The sequence below is a fragment of the Puma concolor genome, chromosome A1 (genome assembly GCF_028749965.1).
Source record: "Puma concolor isolate L17-30 chromosome A1, mPumCon1.1.hap2, whole genome shotgun sequence".
In the NCBI taxonomy this organism is placed as follows: domain Eukaryota; kingdom Metazoa; phylum Chordata; class Mammalia; order Carnivora; family Felidae; genus Puma; species Puma concolor.
This window is the reverse complement of record NC_141667.1, coordinates 98,058,227-98,073,184: the sequence shown is the minus strand read 5'-3', so window position 1 is coordinate 98,073,184 and position 14,958 is coordinate 98,058,227. Positions and strand designations below refer to the sequence as shown.

Below are 14,958 nucleotides of genomic sequence, written 5' to 3'. Positions count from 1 at the left end.
CATTTGGGAGGAACAATACTGAGCTATACCTCAGAATCAGAATAATTTTATACATAAATGGACATACATGAATATGTATGTGTGTGTGTGTATCTTTATACACATACATATATAGAAAGCAAGACAGACAGGGGCGCCTGGGTGGCTCAGTCACTTAGGTGTCCGACTCTTGGTGTCGGCTCAGGTCGTGATCTTGCGGTTTCATGAGTTTGAGTCCCACAGTGGGCTTCTCACTGGCGGTGCGGGGCCTGCTTGGTGTTCTCTGTCTCCCTCTCTCTCTCTGCCCTCCCCCCCACTTTTGCGGTCTCTGTCTCTCTCAAAATAATTTAAAAAATAAACTTTAAAAAAAAAGACAGACACACAACATACCCAGGGTCCTCTCTGGCCCTGAACAACCAGAATTCTGATGAGGAAGCACGCAAAAGGCTGGCTGGGTGAGCTCTGTATGTTTCAAAGAGCTCCTTGGGTGAGTTCTGAAGCCACTGCTGAGAAGCCCTGTCTTAAAAAATGCCATCCCAGCCATCCCAGAAGCTTAAAGCTCTTTACCGAAGGGATTTTACTTCTAAGAAATATTTGCTGTATTTCTTTGAAATGGAACCACATTTTATATACTACTTATGAAAACACAGAAATACCTGCAAACCTGGGGAGTAAGACACAACTCTGAAGAGCCCTTTCCAGGAGGATTGACTTGAGCCAACAGAGCCTGGGTTTTGCGTGAAAGAAGGAGGGGGCATCTTTCCTCTAACTTCAGAGCCCTCCCTCTCAAAAAGGACAGATCTGGGCTCCCTGAAGCTTCCCTCCGGCCTTGCTCTCTTCCTACCACCCCTGCCCTCAGCCAGTCTGGAGGGAGCATCAGGTGCTGGCAATGCCAGGTTGAGCAGAGGCCACTAAACTGTGAGAGTGTCTTAAGAGCTTTGTACACGGACTCAAGATCCAATCTCAGCTCTGCCACTAAATAGCTGTGTGTCCTGGGGCAGGCTATTTAGATTTAACCTCCGCCAGCCTCAGTTTCCTCATCTGCAAAAAAAGAAAGCAACATCTTCTTCCAAAGGCGGCCATGAGGATTAAAGGAGATGGCATATGGAGAATAATCAGCATATCTTCCCGTTCATTGTGCTTAGCATACGTTAGCTATTATTAATCATTGTCATGTGATTAAATGATAACACATCATCATATGAATCACATGATCATATGACTACATAATAAATTTACTACAGTGACCCATGTGACCCAAAGAATCAATACACTTCCGAGCAGATTGTATTTTGCTCCCACGTCACTGGTGGTTTCTCTGGCAATATGGTCTCCATCCCAGTGTCTTCTGGAAGCCTAAGAGGATTAGGTGAGTAGAGTTTCTGTGCTTTTGCCTTCCATAAGTTGGAAAGTCCCTCTAGGGACTGCCTCTTGGGTGGTCCCTGGATCACCTTCCACCTCCTAGAGGGAGATGTAGGCCACCTGTTTTAAAAACCCTAAGTTCCTGATCCCCACACACTGAATCAAACTTTCTGGAGGTGTTACCAGAAACTGTGTTTGTAACAACCCCCCAGGTGATTCTTTACACAGTAAAGTCTAAGACTCCATTGGGAGGAAGCCTTGCACTCGGTGAGGTCGCTGGTATCTTGGAGCTGGGGAAGGGGCCAAAGAGAAGAGGTCAGGAAGAGCTTGGCCTGGCTCATTAGGATAGAGCCAGATGACCTGTCCTTGGCACAGCTCATGGCGTCACAGACATCTCTGGAACAATGATTCTACAGGGACAGAAGCTGCTTCCCCGTTCACATGTTGTCCAATGGTCCTTGCATTCACAGCGCGAATGAGCTCAAACATTCAGGACCTTCTCTTCAGAGCACAAAAGCAGCTCGCAGAATGGATGGATAGTGCCAGTACAAAAAGATCAGCACTTGGCATGACTTAAAAAAAACAGTTGGGGGCACCTGGGTGGCTCAGTCAGTTAAGTGTCCAACTTTGGCTCACGTCATGATCTCATGGTCCATGAGTCTGAGCCCCACATCGGGCTCTGTGCTATCAGTGCAGAGCCTGCTTCGGATCCTCTGTCCCCCTGTCTCTCTGCCCCTCCCCCACTGGTTCTGTCTCTTTCTCGCTCTCGCTCTTGCTCTCAAAAATAAAATAAAATAAACTTAAAAAAAAAAGTCAGCTACCAAAGGAGGTTTTGCAAACTCTCATTTGCCCTGGCCGCCCCCTCAAAAACACAGATTAGGGAAATGTAAACATCTTGACAATATTTAAGAAGAGGGCCCAAATGCTCTAAGAGTTCTATTGTTCTTGGAGTTACAGTCTCAACACGCTCAAATCCTCCAGGATATTGCCACCCTCCTTTCCTCACTACCTCCTCCAGCTCAGCTCTGACCCCACTGGGAAAAGTCACACTGTGCTTCTCAACAGGGACGATTTTGCTCCCTCCCCCTTGCAGACGGCACGTGGTAATGTCTGGAGACATTCTAAGGTGGTCACAACGTGGGGCGGGGGGGGGGGGGGGCGGTGGGCACGAATGTGTGCCGCTGGCATGTTGTGGGCCAAAGATGCTGCTAACCAGCCTGCGGTGCACAGGCCAGCCCCACAAAAGGGGCAATGTCAGCAGTGTTAACAGTGAGAATCCTTTTCTAGAGGCTTCCTGCATATAGAACAACGGTTACATTTGGAGGCACAACATGACACAGATTGCTAATGCCTGTAGTATTTACAAAGGTCTATTCTAATGAGTAAGCCATGTTCTACAATCTGGATGGGCAGTCACAGTATTAACTACCTTACTTAATTTTTGGCTGTTTTTCTGAATTTTTGTTTAAGGTCCATGCGAGTCTGTGTGCCCAAGATGGCAAGCTGACAGGACATGGATTCCAACTTGCCAGAGGGAACACACTCAGGGACAGTGCCCTTGACCCTGCCTCTCCTGGGGCCCTGACAGTTTGTTTGGACCACATACAAAAGCCAGCTATTGTTGTCAGTCAGCTCTATTCTGCAAATTGCAAAATAGGGCGCCCAGGTTATTAAGAGCAGGAGGCCGTTTGCTGCTTTCTTTACCTCCCTGAAGGTCTCGGACTACCTCAGAAAACTTTCAGTTTGACCACATGGCCCTAACTTGTGTCAAATCCCCCTCGTCCAGAGTCGGGCTGTCCACTCAGCCCATGCTCAGGTGGCCACTCCAAATGCCAGGAAATCTCAAGGAACTTCCCAAGAAGCCCTGGGTAGTGTTCAAACATTCCAGTTACTACCTGACCCCACCCTGGCTTCCTCTACAAGCCGCCTTCCTCTCCAGCTGGACCTCTCAGCAGCCTCCGCTGCCTGAGGGACCCCCCCAGGGCAGCAAGGACCCCGCCCCTCCAAAAGCAACTGAACAAGCCTTTTTTTTTTTTTCCTAGGCTTGGAGCACCCAGTGATCTCTTGCTTACTGTCAAGCTTGCCCCTTAATTCCCTGCTCCTGGCCAGTCACACAGTTCCTTCTTGATGCCCGCTCTCGCTCCTCTGTATCCAGTCCATCTGCTTGCCAAGCACCCATTTCTAGAGATGGACTTTTACACTTTTTCCCTGAGGTGTCAGAACCCACAGGGAGCTGGTCTACTTGCCTCGTCCTATTTTCTAGATGATCTATTCTTTAAGATTTCTGAAGTCCACCAAACTTATTTCGTAACTTTTTCCTTGCACAAACCTCATCATCTAAAAAGTTTTAGAAGCCAAGTCTTTCCATACTTGTCTTCTACTCTATCAAACAGGAGGGAATGAAGAACCAATCTCATGAAGTCTGTTCTAGCTCACATCCTATAAGCCAGGGGCCATATGTTTATGCCCTGAACATACTGTGGGGTCCAAATGTTTTTGATTTGTTTCAATGGAATTAGAACTTGAATTTCAAGAGTTGCCTTTTTATGTCACTATGGTACATAATTTTAAACTGAAGGTGTTTTTCAAGATCATAATGAATTCTGTGACAACAGGCAAAATATAAGTCTTAAAGTGAGTCTCGTTAGTTTTTTCACGATCAATGAGAAAGTAGAGTGTTTTAATGGAGAAAAGTAACAAAGTTTGGAGAACAGAAAGCTCAGGAGAACTTATACATAAAAATCAAGATATATAACTTCCTTCTTCCTGAACGCCCAATGAACACGAGAGACTCCAAGTGCCCTCTGTTTAAGTGCCTCAACTCTGAGAATAAATAACCCTTAGGGAACAGGCTTCTGGCTTGTCTAAGTGGACAGCTGGACAGCTTCTCCCAGCACTGGGGAGCACAGGCATTCATTCTTATAGCAACTGCAGGCTTTCTAGTCCTTTCCATACACAGGCTGAAAGAATCACTGCTGTTCACAAGACACAATGCCATCGGCCAGGTTCCCTTCCAACAGCTTAAGAAAAACCAAACATGATAAATGGAGAGGATTATGCCATCTGTTACTTCTGAGTCTCTCACACAAACTCATAAACCAGCAGAAACCCCAAGAATCAACTAGAACAAGAGTCTCATTCTGACCAGAAGCTTCTGTGAAAGCTTTTGTGGAAGACTGTATTATTCCCTCAAACATACTGTCTCTCCTTGCAGGAGGGTTCTATTTTTCTACCCTGTAGACATCAAGCCCGACTACAGGACTGGCTTCAGCCAATGTGAGAAGTGACATGGGCCACTTCTAAGCAGAAGAGTTCATGAGCCAGTGCCTTATTCTCCAGCTCCCTTATGTCTCCCACGAGATCAAAAAGATCCCAGACAGAGGCCGCCCCATCGGCCTGGGTCCCTGACAACACGAAGCGGGGGCCCCTGATCCCTGATAAACATGCAGTGTGGGCAAAAAAACCAAACGTGTTACTGCCGGTGCTGAGACTGTAGGGTCACAGCACAACCTGACCTCTTCCAACGGCAGTGCTCCCGCTGGGATCCGAGCGCCTGCCTGTCCTGACTCTCTTTGGCACCAGGTTAAATTCTACTTCACCATCCTCTACCACACACGTGCCAAACAACTTTCTGAGATTAAACAATGATAAATGAGAAACGTTAAAGCTTGGCAACTATCTCAGAAGTACTCACTGTACAATTCAGTGAGGTAAGCTGCTACAATACAGATCTTCCTCTCAATATATTTATCTTAGGGTTAATAAATGGAAGTACTAAGACAGAAGAAAAATTCCCTTTTGAATAAATGCAGACACAAAGTGACTCAGAGGGCCAGCTTGAAGAATCGCTTCCACATCAGGCGCTTCTCTGAGGTCTCTCACCCCAGAGCCCTGACTCACTTGGAGCTGCCTCAGCTTTCCCTTCTCTGCTTCTATTTCTTCCACCCTTGGGGTAGCTCCAGCCATCTTCCACTGCCTCTGGCTGGGACCACAGCTAGGAAGTCTGCTCCCTTAGCACAGGGGACCTCTGACCTTTGCCTGAGGGGGAAGGCTGGGCCATAGCAGCATTTTTTTTTTTTTAATGTTTACTTATTTTGAGAGAGAAAGAGAAAATGAATGAATGGATTAATGAATGAGTCCCAAGTAGGTTTCACGCTCAGTGCAGGAGACCCTTGCAGGACAAGCTGGTACCAGATGTCGGCACAAAACCAAGGTGAGGGCTGCCCACAGGCCTGTCTGCAACATGCGTCAGGGCAGGTCTTTGCAAGGAACTGGAAACCATAGGGTTGGAGTGAGTGTATCAACTGACAGAGGGGACAAGAGACCCTTGAGGGCACTGGGCGGGGCAGGACTCAGACCCTGAGCTTCTGGCTGTGGAACAAGAAGTAATGGCCACCCAGAAGGCAGGACAGCCAAAGGGGAGAGAGGGCAAAGTCAGTGATGCACGAGGTGGAAGCAGTGAGCCACAGGGCGACAGCCATGACCATACTTTAAATTCTTTCAGGTAATCTCTACCATGAGAATCAGAATATTCCCTCTAGGAATATGGTCACTTCAGAGATAGCAGCTGGGTGCAAACTGGTGGTTTCCAGGAGGAAGACTTTCAACAACTCATGAGAATATCTGTCACTTTAAAAATGAAGTTGTGGGGCTCCTGGGTGGCTCAGTCGGTTAAGCGTCTGACTCTTGATCTCAGGGTCATGAGTTCAAGCCCCACGCTGGGCTCTGTGCTGGGTGTGAAGCCTACTTAAAAAAAAAAAAAAAAAAAACAAAGCTCTTGTTTTAGTTTAGGTATTGTCTCTTTGTGAACCAAGTCTTTTTTTGTTGTTCTTAACAGCAATATGGTATCGTTTTATGAACTCAGTAAATAGTGCTAGACATAAACGTTAATCTGGAAACAGTCACTGGTAGTTAAAAAACAGCAAAAAAAGTTTTCCTTTCCTTGCACCCCCACTGGCCCTGAAAATCTCACCCATCAGTGTTATTGACACAAGAAAACAGGAGAGGTTAATGTTCAAGCCGGGCCTCGGTGCCAAGGTTCCACCAGCCGCTAAGCAGGTGATGGGTGTGAGCAGAAGTGCCGTAGAAACCTCATCCTAGAGGCCAAGGGGACAGGCCAGCTACATGACTCAGAGGAGAGGTTCCCACCTGCTGGTGCAACCTTCACCCAGGAACTTCCCAAAGGGCACAGGGCAGGAGCAGCTCACCACGGCAGCAAACTTCACCCAGAATCCCCTTGAAACAAGCACAGCACAAAGCTGCCAGCTGCCGTCCACTCTGCTTGCAGAGCTCTCTGTGGAGTGATGTATTTCTAAATACCCACTAAAGGTTATTATTGGTGAACCGGGCCTAAAGATGCAAGACAACCCATATCTTTAGAAACCAAGAGGCTAATAATTTTGGATTTACCCTGAGACGAAGACATTACTCACCCTCTTTTCAAACCTTTTATACTCTCACGGAAGTCACTTCTGTTTCTAACCAATATTGCTAAGCAGTAGAATTTTACCTTTTGTCATGTTTACTTATTTATTTTCAGAGAGAGAGAGAGAGAGAGAGAGACACCATGTGAGCAAAAGTGAGTGGGGGAGGGACAGAGAGGGAGAGAGAGAATCCCAAGCAGGCTCTATCCTCAGTGCAGAGCCCAATGTGGGGCTTGATCCCACAACCATCATAGGAACTGAGCCCAAATCAAGAGTCAGATGCTTAACGGACTGAGCCACCCAGGCGCCCCGGCGGTAGAATTTTAAAAAGTTTTTGAATGAGGTAAAGAAAAGGGCCAAAATCTGTTGTAGAGTATACTCCTATTTCTTTTTTTTTTTTTTTTTTTTTTTAATTTTTTTTTTTTTCAACGTTTATTTATTTTTGGGACAGAGAGAGACAGAGCATGAACGGGGGAGGGGCACAGAGAGAGGGAGACACAGAATCGGAAACAGGCTCCAGGCTCCAAGCCATCAGCCCAGAGCCCGACGCGGGGCTCGAACTCCCGGACCGCGAGATCGTGACCTGGCTGAAGTCGGACGCTTAACCGACTGTGCCACCCAGGCGCCCCGAGTATACTCCTATTTCTAAGGGCAACCCTGAAATGTTCAAACTCGTTTTTTTATTACTTTGCTCACATCGATACTGGCTTTTTGCAACTGAAGACACAACCTGCCGCCTACAGTCTGAGCCACCCTGTCCTGTGTGCACACACTTCCTGAATGCCAGTGGGCTCGGAGAAGGAACTGACATCAGCCTAAAGCTTTATGCACCGAACACACATGCAATAAAGAATAGAAAGTACAAGGTGGGTGTTCACAAACATGGCTCTTTATAACTCCATGTATCAGAAATCTCCCCTCTCTAGAGCCTTCCTCCTCTTGTCCGTTTAAGACCTATGAATTATACTGTGTGATCAGGAATGTGCACACACGTACATATTTGTAACATTGGATTTTTTTAAACATCTAAAAAATCAGCAAGACAGATTTGCATACTGCCTCCACATCCAGGTCATTAAACACTATCCATTTCACTGATTTCATAGCCAGCCATCAAGCTATCCAGCATTTGTCAACGTTCCCTAATGAGAATGCCAAATTCAAAACCATAAGCAGGTTTAAACTGTCTTCATTTATTAACTAGAGGAATTCCCCAGATATTTAGAATTCAAACTGTTTTGAAAACAGATGGGCTTAAGCGTAGCTCCCAAAGGGATGCGCGCTCTTCGAGGAAAAGTGTGCTCAATATACAGCTGCCAGCAACTTCTGATAGTTGCAAAGACAGAGAAGTCCTCAAATGCAGGCAACAGCCTCGGCCTGTATTACCGAACTGGCCCAGTGACGGAGGAACGCGCCCGCCGCGGCGGTCCGATGAGCTTCCCGCACTGCAGCCTAGATGGAGTCAATGCAGACTCAAAGTTCCAGATGGTCAGAGAAAACCCCCTGTTTTGGAAGTCTGAACCCTTGTACTTGATCATATGATCTAGTACTTTCTTTCTGGAAACAGGGATTTATTGTTACGGTTTCTAACAATAGCAAGGCACAGTGAACAGAGATAAAGTTCAACTGGATGTCTCAGAAAAGAGAGAATGTGTCAGAGGGGCAGGCTGCTTAAAAACAAAGGGAAAAGTGCTCTTCTATGAGAAGAGACGCCCCAACCCTCTGTTCCCAGCTTCTCCCCTGTAAGGGCTGATAGACAAGGTTGGCAAAGAGGAAGCCTGTCCTGGTTTACACACATCCAGTGCTGTGGGCTCCAAGTGCCACACTGGGCTCCTGCCACCCTCCTCCCCAGCACGTGCCCGCTGGAGTGTATGACTCACTGAGAACCCACATGGCTCGGTAAGAGAAAGGTGCTAGGCAAGAAAGCCTGGGGGAATCCGTGGGGGAAAAAAAAATTAACTGTATCTGGCTGGGTAAGAAAATGGAGCTTCCCTGAGAAGTCGGAACATACCTCACAGAGGGCGTGAGAACAAACAGACTTCCTGACAGCACGCCATTTCCCACAGCCCCGATCACCGCCAGCCTCACGAGATGATACCCACATATGGCAGAGAAAGTTCTTTTCTTTGCATGTGAAACGCCAAGCTCTTCCATGAGCAGGGTGGCTGATAATTCTGGGTTCCAACATAAAATATGGGCTGGACAGGGCTTGGGGGAGGGTCTCTCAGGCTTCCTCACAGGATGAGGGTGGGCTCGAGAGTCAGCATCTCAAAGTTCCTACAACACAGGCTGCTCCACCCGACTAGACCACTGAGCTCCCCAGAAAGGCAGCACCAGGGGGCGATTCAGTGTGGAGTCAGCCTGCCTGGATTTGAATCCTGGTTCTGCTACTTCCTAGATGGTGACTTTGGCACAGACCTGCCTCTGTGCTTCAGTTCCTGTGTCTGTAAACTGGGGTACCAATACAACCTACCACGCAGGCTTTTTGTAAGGATCTACTAAGTTAAAATAAATAACAAGCTTAGAAGAGTGCTTGGCACATGGTAAGTGTTCCAGGCACTGGCCTACCCTCCCTGGAACAGGCTCCAGCCTCCCCATCCCCCCCGATGGGGGTTTTGCACCCAAATGGTCCCTTTTGAGGTTGTGCCTGAGGCATTCCTTTTGCCATTTAGATCTCCTTGTTCTAAGGCCCACCTGGCATGTGGTGGTTTCCCTCACCTTCAAATACCAGTCTTTTCCATGTGGGAGTCCTAAGCAGGAAGGATGCAAAATGGAGCTGGGTCTACATTCAATGCTGTCACCCTGGCCATGGACCAGCTCTGTGTCTTTGGACAATGAAGTTCACTTCTCTGAAGTGGGGGTGATCAAAGTATCTACCTCACAGGCTGTCACACAGGATTACAGAACCTGTCCACGTGAAGTAAAGTTTAACTATAAGTACTCATTAGGGGGTAGGAAGCATTACTTTTATCACCAGTCAACATTTTTTCTGCTCTCAAAAGGCTGTTTGTCTCCACATGGCCGCAAAAAATCACCTTCCTGTATCAGTAACTCTCTACAGACGGAAGTTTGTCCAATGGCAAAGTAATACGTGGGAAAAAAGCACTTGATGGGAAGCCTGGAAAACATGGGTGCCGCTCTAGGCTCTTGCCCAACTGACATATGACAGCACAGCTCACTTTAACTGTTATGGCTTCGATGTCTCAGCCACAAAGTGACAGGGATGGGTCTGCGGATCACCACTGTCACTTCTGGTGCCAAAAGTCAGTCATTTCAAGCATAAGACCACCTCTTACTGCCTTCTCCCAGACCAGGGGCTCCCCTGGAGCAGGCGGCCCCACGTCCTACTTTTCTGGAGCGGGAGGCCTGCAAGGGAGGGCAGAGGGGAGGCCCTGCAGGTTATGAGGAATGCCAAACACAGTGGCTGAAAGGTGGCCGAAGAGTGGCGTCTGGGTGGCTCAGTCGGTTAAGCATCCAACTTCGGCTCAGGTCATAATCTCACAGTTCGTGAGTTCGAGCCCCACGCCGGGCTCTGTGCTGACACCTCAGAGCCTGGAGCCTGCTTCAGATTCTGTGTCTCCCTGTCTTCCTGCCCCTCCCATGCTTGCACTCTAAGAAATAAATAAACATTAAAAAACAAAAAGGCAGCAGAAGAGAAGGTCACATCTGATCACAGCACTGGGGTTGTGGGGTCTGGGGGTCACGCCCTTGGGCAGTGCACAGGGACATTGTCCAAGGACCATGGTTAGAGGGCTTGAGCTAGATTAGTTCCCTCTTCCCATCATCTTCTTGTTTTCTGCCTGGGGTGGGGCAACCCAGCTCTGACCTTTCATTTCCAGCTCCAGGATGTCTCTTATTCTTGGAAACAAAGCAGAGCAGTACCCCCCACTCGAGTCTTTGGGCTAACAGCTACAAATGAGGCCCCCTCCTGTCCTTGGCCTCAGAGATGAACCCTGAAATTGGAGAACCCTTACTCAGTTCTGAAAATTCAAAGTCATAAAAAGTGCCCTTCCTTTTTTCCCCCCAAATTTTATTTATTATGAGAGAGAGAGAGCCTGAGTGTGCAAACGGGGAAGAGGCAGAGAGAGAGGAAGAGAGAATTCCAAGCAGGCTCCACACTGTCAGCACAGAGCCCAAAATAGGGCTCAATTCCACAATCAGGAGATCATGACCTGAGCCAATACTGAGTTGGAGGCCTAACCAACTGAGCCACCCAGGCACCCAAAGCCTCCTTCCTTTCTTAAATACTTTTGCTTCCTGTCCTAGACAAGTAAAATGCTTGATCATGAAGAATTTCACAGCCATATGCCAGAGGACATGATAGAATACAAAGTTTTAATCATTTTAAAGTATTTATATGTTGATTTCTTATGTGTTTTACAAAGGGTACCAGCTGATTCACAGATGCTCCTTAGTATGAATTCTCCAGATGGAGAAGCCAGCAATAAGAGATGCTCCTTTTTAAGGCGTTTAGTTTCAGGCAGGAGTCAAAAGTCATATCCCTTTTATTCCAAAACATAAACCGTATGAAACTGTCCTATAAAATTAATGTTTGCTACTGTTTATTCTCTATTCTTTGGTGAATTATTAAAGTCAGCCAGTGCAATTCTCTGCTCAGTTATAAACGGCCCCAGAAGGCTGATTTGCATCCATCCAGGGGCACTTATTTCTGATAAGTACTCTTATTAATGATCTAATAAAATGTCTTGTTTTGTTATGATCAACCAAGTGATTCAAATGATGTTTAAAAATTCAGCACTCCAACCCGACAGGCTGGCGATGAAGCTGCTGAACCCACATTAATCTAAAGTGATTTCCAATTTTCTTTGGCATTATCAGTGAGATCATGGATGGATGAAAAAAAATTGTTTTTTTGAATTTTGGTCCCAATGATGTCAAAGGCAATATTTTATCAAGGTTCAGTAAAATCGATCTGATTAGAAACCACAGACAGCAAAGGCCAGGGGGAGGCCAGCGGGGAGAGGTGCTGGTAAGACACATCATCTGGTGGTCAAACACACACATCCTAAACTGGCAGGCAGGCTCCAGGTGTGGGCAGTGAAAATAAAGCTATGTCAACAACAAGAACAACACTCACGAACGCGTCCACGTTCACCCCTCTTAACTTCCTGAACTTTGTTCCAAATGCCCTTTAGCGGAGGTGGCAATTCATAAAAGCAAGTGCTGAACCCTATCAGGCATCTGTGATGAAGAAGGAATAAAAATGCCCATATGTAAGGCCAGCTACGTGCAGGTGCTAATATGCTGATAAATGAGTTGTGCACATGCACAGAAACACCTCCCACCCCGACTGAGAAAGCCAGGGCCCAGATGCTGTACGGACACAAGGAATGAATTTCTGAGGTAATCGTAAAACTGCCCTATCCTGCAAAAACAACTCTTCTTTTTCCTGGGCCCCAGAATATCTGATTTCTTTGTTTTCTTCTGCTCTCATCTCGTTAAACCCCACCGTTCTTTGAAAATAATGCTCATTAAATCTGTGCTAAAAACAAAGCACGTAAGGAGTCTTAGGCTGCCAGCTCCCCAAACTGACGAAGTCATAGTCAGGTGCATTATTTACCTTTATCTATCACTGGGATTAGCAACCAAGCACTCAAGTTCTCAAGAGATACGGTAAGACAGTTCCCTCTAGAAACAAATACCTTGTTCAAGACTGACTGTCCAAGGCACGTAGAGCAATCCACTGGGTCACGGAGGGAGGAGAGGAGACACAAAGACGCTCACTGCCCTCAAGTGGAATCAAGAAACAGACAATAGAGACTCAGGCCACTGAGGAGCAGGAGCTGAGAACTCAGAAGGTGGGTCAGGGAGGGGGCACTACTGGAGGGGGGAGAATCTTGACTACGATAAGGTCTTACAGGAAGATAATGACCGGGAAGTAAATCGAAGGGAGAGCTGCAGCTGGTGGAAAAGGTCAGGGGGTTTTTCTGCTTCTGTTGGATAACCCGAGATGCGTGCATAAAAACACTTCTTAAAGGAAGGCTGAATGGGTGGATCCTGCCGACACCCCTTACGTTGTGAGAAAAACAGAAGTAGCTGATCACCCTCTGGGGTTTTTGGTGTATCCAAGTAGAAATGGTGGCTGAGAGGGAGAATAAGATTTAATCCTATATAATATGATGAATTTTAAACAAACTAATTAAAATTGACCCATGTTCTAACAGACCCTCTTCCCCATTCAAATGCATTTGGTCACTGACAATTATTTGTGAACTTTTTATAATTATTTCAAGGAACTAGGATGAACTTTTTTTTTTTTAATTTATTTTTGAGAGAGAGCACAAGTTGGGGAGGGGCAGAGAGAGAGGGAGACACAGAATCTGAAGCAGGTTCCAGGCTCTGAGCTATCAGCACAGAGCCTAATGGGGGGGGCTAGAACTCATGAACCATGAGATCATGACCTGAGCTGAAAATGGACGCTGAACTGACTGAACCATCCAGGCGCCCCATTATGATGAACTTTAAGCGAGTCTGGGTTTCTCATCCAAATTCTATCAAGAAAGAAGCTCCTAGAACACATCAGGTTGAGGCAGCTTTAAGAGACAAACATGTTCTGTTTGGCCTCAAGCTCATTCTGGTTTTGGAGCTAGAGGGGGGTATACCCGGCAGGTCTGCGTTGCCTTCATCCACTTCTGCTCCAGAGGATGGTACCCTCTGGTCCTGAAACACTGGTGCAAGCGGGACTCGATCATTCAAAGAAGCAGCGTGCATGTGACAGAATAAGTGCGTGTTTATATTTGGCTCAGGAAAAAAAATAAAAGACCACATTACTGGAAGAGTTTGTAAATATCAGTGTGATTCCAAAAACAAATCTGCAACCCTTTTTGCAAGCTGTCCCTTCCTGCTAAATTCTCCAGTAGCTCCTGACCACGTGGGACATTTTCAGGAGACGAAGAAGGGGGCTTCAGTGGATATGATTGAGAAAAGTACAAGCTTTCCATCTTATGTAAGAAAGACAACTTAATTAGGGACAAGGGTACCCCAATTTCCTCATCAGAAAGAAAGAAAAGCTGCAGCAGTCTGCATGGTAGTGGCCATTCCTCAGAAGCCATGTACCAAATCCAGGCACCAAGGGGTGAACTGATCTCATTTCTGGGTGAAAGATCATATTCACATACCATCAGCATTAACCTACATCTGTTCCCCATGCCTGGATCTGAGGCAGGGCTGGGACACCAAAATGATGAGTCCTCGTCCTCAAAGCACACACAGGTTCGTGGGGCGACAGGTGAGTCAGCAGGTGGGCACACTGACTTGTCAGTAAAGATGGGGCGCCCTGTTCACCTGGAGGCAGGTGAGGCCACGGGGAACAAGTGCTCAGCACACACCTTGCTCACATGGGCACTGTCCCATGAAGCAAAGGTGGTGCAGGCAGGAATGTGACAGGGAAAGACAGCAGGAGCCATCAAGGGAGGGGCGGGACATCTTTGGGATTTTGAACTTTGCCCAACACATTTTCAAGAATGGTCTGCAGAATGATTTCAGTCTAAAAGTGACAAAATCAGGTTTGCATTTTGGAAGATCACCTCTAGGATACCTGCAAGGGTTAGCCATGTAACAGGAAGGAGTACAAGTGCCCTGAGTATGTCTGTGTATACACTTTGCACACATGCAAGCAGAGGTACACACAGGATCTGTGGAGAGCTGGCGATCCCCAGGACCGTTCAAAGGGGGCAGCTGAACCCTATATCTGGGAGACTGCTGCCAAGAAGCCAGGCAGAGCCCGGGCTTCAGTGACATGGCAGGGAGGGGGAACAAGGCCTTTAGGATGCTCTTGCGGTGATCCAGGTGAGAAAAGGTAAGAGTCTGAGTTACTGCCGGGGGAGGGGCAGGTTTGAGAGGGACAGTAAGACTCCGACCCTAACTGAACATGGAGGCTGTTGAGGAATCCAGGATGACTCTCCAGTTTCTGTCTAACCACCTGAATGCTTCCATTCCCTGGAGGAAATGGAAGGAAGAACAAACAAGTGGAGGGAAATCATGTGTCTAGTTTGGGTCAGGAGGAACTTGAGATCTCTGTGGATGTGCACCAGGCACTGGGATGTAGGAGCTCCCAGAGTAAGGAGCAGCAGGGGTTTGAATGACTCTCCAAAGGTGAGGGTATGGAATAAGAGGACAGCAGGGCCAGGTAAGTGCCCTGAGGATCCGAGAAAACTGCCAGAGAAACAAGCAG

General features: G+C 47.2%; 1 protein-coding gene across 4 annotated transcripts in view; it reads right to left on the bottom strand.

The window, feature by feature from the left end:
• Positions 1-14,958, bottom strand: part of LHFPL2 (LHFPL tetraspan subfamily member 2) — a 166,071-nt gene that overhangs the window by 31,472 nt on the left and 119,641 nt on the right. The gene's annotated exons all lie outside the window — the stretch shown is intronic.